The sequence below is a fragment of the Diachasma alloeum genome, unplaced genomic scaffold (assembly GCF_001412515.2).
Source record: "Diachasma alloeum isolate Michigan unplaced genomic scaffold, Dall2.0 Dall_scaffold_00448, whole genome shotgun sequence".
Taxonomy (NCBI): Eukaryota; Metazoa; Arthropoda; class Insecta; order Hymenoptera; family Braconidae; genus Diachasma; species Diachasma alloeum.
The window spans coordinates 130,279-139,605 of record NW_021680587.1 but is presented as its reverse complement, the minus strand read 5'-3'; positions in this window follow the sequence as shown (position 1 = coordinate 139,605).

Here is a 9,327-nt window from a genome sequence, read left to right as displayed (position 1 = left end):
ATTCGGATACACAGTTTTGGATTCTGGTGTAGGATACCCTAACGTTTGGTTTTTCAAGCCCCCATGGAGATTCTCTAGTTTATCAGCGAAGTATAGAAGGGTAGCTTTGTAGCTTGAGCGTCATCATGGATTACCCTGGAACTATGGGAATAGATTATACGAGCAAGTTGGACAATTAGTACAAAAGTGGGAACATATTGGTAGAATTTATGTGAAAGGTGAAGAGAAAAAAGAGTGGTTGAAAAAAATTTCTGGTCCTGTATTAGCACCGTTAGTAGTTGACATTGAAGAAATTTTCGATGATTGCCCATCATTAGTCAAATTCAAAGATTTACCATCTCGTACTTGTCTATTTCATAGTTATAGAGACGACAACAAGGCATGTGCCTTAAAAAATGTGGAGCTACTCAAAAACTGGATGATGAAGCAAAGAATAGTACGATCAGTAGATCGATCCTTCAATATTTACTACAAATTAAACAATTTAAATTTGATGGATTGTGAAGATATTGCATATCGACCACATTCATTTATAAGTTTCGTCGCTGCATGTCATGTTGGGACAAGTTGACTGATGCTATGAGAGCTGATTGGTACATCAAAAGATGTAGACGTTGTTTGGAGCACTATCAGACTGTCGAGGGTGATACTTTTGATGGGCCACCACCTATGATGAGGGATTGTGTTAAATGTAATAATTCGTAAGAAAACATATACACAAAAAACAACAAAATATGTTTAATTATTATATTTATTCATGTATTTCTTATCTACTATTACATTAGTTATGATCATAAAAATCATTATGTAAAAAAAAATTGTCAATAAAGAAAAAAATGAAAATATTGTTCTATTTATTTTGTAAGTTAAGCAACAATCTCCTCATCCTCTGCATGCAATTTGATTTCGTTGTATTCACCACCCAAATACTCCAATTTTGGTGCACCTTTCTTGATTTCATTCAGCAAATCTTCAAATTCTTTAGGATTATCAATGAAAAATTTTGATATCCTTCGGTTGAGGAAAACTGAATAAGCATTATTCAAATGGAGGATCACACTCATTCCATGCTTGGTTTTGACTTTGGAGGCAGCTGTGATGGTGTATAAATAGTTGCGTTTCAATTCAGATATTTTCACTAAGANAGTTCTTTGAACTCTGCAATAGTATTCATCACATTGAAATTTGCTTCATCTACTTTATTTTCAATTTTTACGTTTGAATCAGGATGTAGGCGAAGATTGTTGTATTTCCCACCTAGATATTCCAACGTTGGGGAGCCCTTTTCAATATGTTGTTGGAAATTCTCGAACATCTTGGGATTTTCAGCGAAATACTTGGCCAGTCGATTATTCACAAAAACTGTATCTGAGAGATGAAGAATAACACCAACTCCATACTTTGTCTCCACTTTGCGAGCTGCAGTGATGGTATAAAATGCTCCAGCTTCCAGATCCGCCAGTTTGATAAGAGGAAGATTTTTCATTTGCGCTACAATGTTGATTTTGTTGAAATCCATAATGATTTTTTTTTCACGTGGGTATGATAATTAAGCTTAAATTCGAGTCTTCTGCAGATTGGAGCAGAGTATTTTGATGTCACTTCGGTACTGTATAACTTGTTTCATTTCTTGAATGTTTTTCAGGAGAAGTTTTAAACGTTTGGTTAATTCCCGTCGTTTGAAGCTGTCCTTCATGGAGAGCGACAAGATGAACTGATGATGTGTGCGGGAATTTTTTCGTTTGTATACATAAATCCCCCACTCTTAAACCTTTCTTTTTTCAATAAATAATTGTTTTACATTATTATTAATAACGTTTGTTTCTACGAGCAGTAACCATCAAAGGACTGATAATCTTAAGTTCAGGCGAAAATTCTTTGCATATATATATCCTCCCTCCCCTTCTGAACCCTTCTTTTTAAAATAAATATTTATACATCGATATCGTTATCAACAGCAATTTCACACGAAGGGGGGACGGCAACCGAGAAAATACCGGCAAACTCAAGTTCAGACATGTCTGGAAAATGTCAAGTGGAGCCAGATGTCAATGTTTGAAGAAGAGGAGTCCCTTCTGTGATTTCTACAGTAAACTAAAGCAGCGAATTAGTTAACCCTTTCACCCCTCGTGGGAGTGTACTGAGAAGTTCGGGTGTACTAATTGATTAATTAATCGATCCTCGAATTTAGCCGTGATCTGCAGAATTAATCTGCGAATCAAACCGCGACCTGCGAATTAATTAACCCCTTTACTTACCCCCTCGCGGGGTGGATTGACTAGGTCACCGACAAGGTCCTTTGTAACGTAAAACCGCGAATTAAATTGATTAACCAGTGAATTAAATAATCCTTTCAACACTTCGAGGGGAAAAATCGCGAATTAATTAATCAAACCGTGAATTAAACCGCGACCCCCCGAATTGGACCGCGAATTAAACCGCGACCCCGCGAATTAATTAACTTCTTCATCACTTTGAGGGAAAAAATCGCGAATTAATTAATCAAAGCGCGAATTAAACCGTGACTCCGCAAATCAAACCGCGAATTAAACCGTGACCCGGCGAATTAATTAACCCTTTTATCACTTCGAGGGGGAAAAATCGCGAATTGATTAATTAAACCGCGAATTAAACCGCGACCCAGCGAATTAATTAACCCTTACATCACTTCGAGGAAAAATATCGCAAATTAATTAATCAAACCGCGAATCAAACCGCGAATTATGCCGCGAATTGACCCCGCGAATTAATCCACCAGCACCCACCCACTTTCATCTGACCCCCCTACTGGGCCCCAACAACCAGGTCGACGCCAAAAACGTTGCGCCAGAACCAGCATTACATAACTACTGCGAATTAACAATCAAAATCAGGTAAAGCCTGAAGCTGTCTTGAGAGGGTTACAGGCACCGGGAGAAATCACTGTAACCAGGGTTGGGCATTCCGGGCAGTCCTAGGGTTTTTTACGTTAAACGTAAAATAACCGTATAATATGTAAAAAATGTAAAAAATGTAATATACAGTTTCTTACTTTTTAGAGATTTTGAGGGCACATAAAATACCTGTATAATACGTCAAAAACGTATAAAATGAAAAAAGCGTCACAAGGGTCACTAGGGCAAGGATCATGCATCACGAGGGACACTAGGGCAAGGGTCAAGCATCTCAAGGATCATAGGGCAAGAATCATGTATCACGAGGGTCACTAGGGCAAGGATCAAGCATCTCAAGGGTCACTAGGGCAAGGATCATGCATCACGAGGGTCACTAGGGCAAGGATCAAGCGTCTCAAGGGTCACTAGGGCAAGGATCAAGCGTCACAAGGGCCACTAGGGCAAGGATCATGCATCACGAGGGTCACTAGGGCAAGGATCATGCATCACGAGGGTCACTAAGGCAAGGGTCAAGCGTCTCAAGGGTCATGGGGGAAGAATCATGCATCACGAGGGTCACTAGGGCAAGGATCATACATGACCCTTATGACGTTTGATCCTTGGGACGCTTGAAGGTGAACTGCAGATAATCTCAAAAATAAATTTATTTATGCATTTCAAACAATTGCCCCGCAGGGTCCAGCCCTATGGCAGGAATTTATAATTTCAAAAATAAATTCTTACGTAAGATTCTTGAGGACACCCCCCCCCCCCNTAACCGCTGATTTCATCTGCTAATGATCCGTAGTCGTTGGTCGTTGCCTATTGTCCGAGACTATAAAAACTGATTTCCGCTGTGGGACATAGTGTGAATATATTCAATATTTAAATTGTAAAACAAAAAAGACAAGGAATTGTAAAACAAAGATACATAGTGTTTCATTCAAATCATGAGTTTTTCCAAAATTAACGACAAAGTAACGAACAACTTCTTTTCTGAATTTTGAGGCTAGTGTTGTCGAGAAACTAATGGAATATGTATATGAATTTCTATAGCTGAAGCAGTCAACTCCAAATACAACAGATGATGAAATCGACTTTGCAATGGCACAGTTTTTTTTTCGCATGTAACATCTGTTTCAACGTGGTTGAATCTCCACATTTTAAGAATTTCGTTGCCCTTCTACGTTCTAACTACAAGACACCCAACAGGAAAAAGCTGTCAACGAAATTATTGGACAAAGTACATATGAGACATGTAGAGGAGCGAGTTTCATTACGCGGTTCCGAGGGTGTTTTGCTCATCGATGTATGGAAAAATTCAGCTGCTAATACTAAAAACGGCGTCTGTACTCTTCACACAGTCGATTCTAAGATTATATTTCTCAAATCGTGGGACTTGACAGGAGTTAGTGAAACAGGCGATGAATTGAGGAGAGTCGTTGTTGAGGGCATGTGTTTAGCGCAAGAAAAATTCAACATTGGTATTTATGCAGTTGTTTCGGATAATGCATCAGCCATGATGTCGTTGGGGAAGAAAGTTGACACATGGCATACTGCTTGTCAAAGTCATAGTGGAAACTTACTGACAAAAGCTTTCGTGCCTGAGACATTCGCAAAATATGTGAATAAGCTCTTACGTGAATTCAAAACTCCTGGAGGAGAACGTGAATTGAAACAGCTAGGAGGATCTAGAATTATTTTAGCAGGCGAGACTCGATGGTGCAGCTATCGTGATGCATTTTGATGTTTACTGAAAAACTTCCATCTAATGCAAACGCTCATTGATAATCACAAGATCCAATTGAGCCGCGAAAGCAAGATGTTGTTCACAGATCCCTCATTCAAAACGGAGATACAAGATTATATCCTCCTCTTTGATCCTATCTGCCAGTTGATTAATGTTTGCCAAGGATCAAGCTGCAGTCTAGCCGATGGTTGCGAGCAATGGTTGCAATTGGTTGTACCAACGGTCAATGATGAGTTGCAAAAGCTGTTAGAAGGTCGTTTAAAAAAAGTTTTAACACCAATTGTGTTGACTGCAAATTTTCTGCATCCCAAATATCGAGGTCACCGATTTTCTCATGACAAGATCAAAATGAAAATGGTCAAAGATTTTATTGAACAGGAATTGAATGAGACCGAGGAGGAGTCAGAACTAGTTCAGTATCAGCAGAATGCAGGTATTTTCTGTAAATTGAGGCAATGAAACTACGATACACCTCAAACATTTTGGGCTGCAGCTGCACCATTTTATTCTGCACTGCCATTTTATCCTGCAGCTGCACCATTTTATCCTGCCGCCTCAGCACAGCTAGAGAGATTATTTTCATCATGGGCATGGGGTTCACTCAGATCTGCGCAATCGCCTGACAGTTGATCGTTCGATGAAACTAGTTGATGTTTATTATTCTTATGGAATGAATGAGCTTTACGATGACAATTATGATCATTTGATTGATGGGGAATGAGATCTATTGATATTATTGTAAACATTGTGTTGAAAAGTGCAAGAAAGAAATACACGAATTTGAAAATAAACGATAGTATATTTATTATGAAATAAAAAAATTTTCGTTTTTACTCATATACTAATCATTATTTTCATCAAAGGCAAATGAATCAAATTCTTACAAATATTTTTCATTCAACTCTATACACATTGTTTAGAGTTTCACACATATCACTGCTGCAAATATGTAACTGAAAAGATCAACACATATAAATCATTTGTGCTAAAAAATATAACGTGAAGAACATCAAGAAAATCTTAAAGAACAAAAAAAGCTAATGACTAGCTTCATACCACTTCTTAATGATACTGTCTTTGTTAAATATTTAAATGATAGAAGATTTTCGTCAGCTTCTCAAAACGATTTGGTGTCAAATTGAAATTTTTTGGATGTGTCTTTATTTTTGGTACTGTGCCAGGCAGTCTCAAGAGTTTCAGGGCGAATGAGGATAACTCAGGATGAATAGTGGATACAGCTTTCCAAAAGAGTTGTCCGTCCACGTACTTCATCAATTTAGGGCTAGCAAAAAGATCTTGTGACTTAGTGAATTTAGTAAAACTTGCCATCTCAGCTGGATCAAGATTGTCAATCAAAAACATCATAACTGCTTGCATACGCTTGCTATGCTTTGTGAAACGTTTTCCTCTATAAATTGGATGAAGAATATTTGCTGCTAACATAGCAGGAGATAATAATTTATCGATCTCAATCCCAATCGAATTTTCACCATGTTGCTCTTTAGAGTCCAGCAACAACCAATCCTCTGTTACATCAGCAAGAGATGTTCCCTCCTGTCCGCATTTGATTATTAAACGATGCACGGGCTCCAACGAGTTGATACTTTCGTGCAGTTTCACCTCGAAATTATCATCAATCAATATATTAACGAGCTCCTTATTAAGCTTATATTGTCTGATTCCCATTAACTGTCTCATAGCTGGAAGATTCTTCAGACAAGTAGACAGCAGGTCCCATTTTTAATGAGAGGCCTTATCTTGAATCTTTATCGACACTCCCTCTCGACTAATCAGTTCTTTCTCTAGTCCAGGCTCTGAGTATTCCTTCAGCAAGTAATATACTCGTTTCATCAATTCTCTGCCTAGCATTTTAGATTCGATCGATAAAGCAAGGGAAAGGTTGCACGGTAACAACCAGACATCATCGAAAATTCTCTCATCAATCACCTCAACATTTTCATGAGTGATAATAGCATACACTTTGCCCTGAACCTTTGTTTTAGCCAGTAGTATTGCTTCCTCAATTACAGCTGAAGGATTCATGCCAGTGGGTAGGTCCCAAGTTTTCAAGTAATTAATTTGTTCCTCATTAGTGACAAAAGCAATCATGTGCTGCAACTGTTCAATCTTCGTCTTTGCGATGATTAATATACCTTCAGAAGGTGAACGTACTTTGACGTTCTTCTCTTGTTGGTCGCACATATCATGGAGCCCTTGGCCCGCGAGCTCTTGAGCAGTTCGTGGAGTGTATCCAGGACGTACTGCTTTGCAGAATCGTAAAAAATGTTTTGACTCAACGATGTCGAAAGATAGATTGCAGCCATAAAAAAATTTCCCCAGAGAATTGTCAATACGAGCTTTTTCACTCTCAGAGACGTAATCAACAAAGGAAGTCATGGTGCGTGTACGTTTTTGAGATTCTGAAGTCTTTAATCTCTTTGATGGTGGCAAACTGGACCCTGATGACGTTCCTTCATCCTGGGGGCGTGATACCAAGGATACTCTTGCTGCGGTTGGAGAATGATTCGAGGATCCTTGCTCAATATCTTCAGAAGAAATTGATTTATCCAGAGTCTGCGGACTTGGAGAGGAACTTAGATCGGATGAGTTTTTCTGACTGGTGTTTCTGCATCCTTTCTTGAACAGGAAATTATTCAAATCTGAGAATCCTGTTTATTCCAGAAAATTCATCACTATTCAATTACACTTCTATTTAAGAGAACTTACCTGTGAGATCTCATTCTTCCTTCTTCACAATTTTTCAAGATGTTTTTACACACTTTACAGTACGCTATAATTTTTCCATCAACTGCCCACGCTCATAATCACTCTTCTCCCAGAAATAGTGGAGTGGTCGACCACCTTTACTCCCTTTGGTCATCGCGAGTACTGAATAATTATCGATTTTAAGTAGACTGAGTAAATGATTAGCGACATTAAAGACTCATCAGCATCAATCGTGGCTAACGAACTAACCAACAAACACCAGTGACAGTGACGACTGATGTGGCGCCAAATTGTGCATCAGCTGTTCATGAAAAGCTACGCATGCACATTGCATTGGCTTAATAACAGCATACAGCATCAAGGCCAATTTAATTAAACTTCAGAAACTAGAGATGGTCATAAAAACAAAGAAATAAAATTCTAAAAGTTTTCTCTGAGGAATTTTTTGGGGCGCTTTCGTCATTTTTGCTACTAAGGGCCGGTTTGTATTTTACCCCATGTGACCAACCCTTAGGGCGTAAAGTACCTAGTATTTTACATGTATTATACGTCGCGTATTATACATAAGGTATTATACACGCCAAAATCTAGAGTGTAATATACATGGTATTTTACGTGTAAAATACTTGGTATTTTACTTCATGTATTTTACATGCCCAACCCTAACTGTAACCCTCAACCCCACCAATAATCCCAGAAACACTAATATTCCCAACTCCTTGCACACCCCTAACTCTTCTAGTCCGGTTTGTCTCCGTGAATAATAAACAAAATAATATTCGAATTAGCCCCCAGACCGACGATGTCTCCTCCAGAATCTCTCGCAAATGCGATTACCCTAGAATACTGAAAAGAGACGCCCGCGTCTCCCAGCCCTCTCTGTCCGATTAATAATAATAATCCTAGTATCGTAATAATTTTCCCACCTTCTCCGGAGAAAGGCTGAAGGCCCGTCAGAAATCTTCACGTGACCCTAAAGGTCTAATTCGCCCTCAAAAACCCACTTGTACGATATCAGTACTCGAGAATGCGTCGGGCAACCCTGCATTCTCCGCACGTCCTAGCGTCCCACCACGATCTCACTTATCCGGTTTTTACAATGCAAAGGGCCGGGCAAAAGGCCCTCGAACCCTTCGAGTATCTCCAACTACTAAATAAACCCCACGCGCACCAGCAATTTCAACGATATTATTTATCTTGACTGACTCATTCAACGCTGGCTCGCTTCGACACGTGGTTTGTTCTCCTGGGCGCCTAGACGCCACGGGTTTTCCCAACTATTTCAGTTCTGGACCTCCCCAGAAATTATCCTGGTCCTCCGGTGTGCCCTCAGGTCTTCCCTCTCAGTTTGGAGATGATTCCCAAGACGAGAAACACGAAGAAAAGACACAATGAACGAAACTATCACGAGATTCAAAAAATAGATCCACAGGTGAAAAGATGGCTCCACAGAGTGCCGCTAGCATGTCGGATTTCTCCCTCGTTCCCTTGGGAACATGATTTGTGACGGAATTTTAGAAATTCCGGCACCTGTACGAGAGTTCACAGCAGAATTGGAAAAATGCGGATTTTCGATAGAAAAGATTGTAAGGAGAAAGAGTAAAAAGGGTGGGTGACTATTGTTAGGAGAGAGAATCGCGTCATATCCCCCCTGAAAGTTGGCACCCCTATCGAAGGGAGATGCAACATCCCTAAATTTTAGCTCGAGCTTTGGATATCGGTCATCCGAACATCAGAACATCTACATCCCCGGGAAAATAACGTTCAGTTCTTAAAAATTAAATATAGAAAAAGTGTCGATCCACGTTAAAAATGATTAAAAGTAAAATATTCAGTCGAATTAAAAATATATAATTAAATTCTTGAGGTTTCGAGTTCACTTCCGGTTTAGTTTCGGATTGAGGGATTTACGGTTAGGGTTATTACAGTTTAGGGTAAATTTACAGTCAGTTGTATTTACCGCTTCGATTTATATTT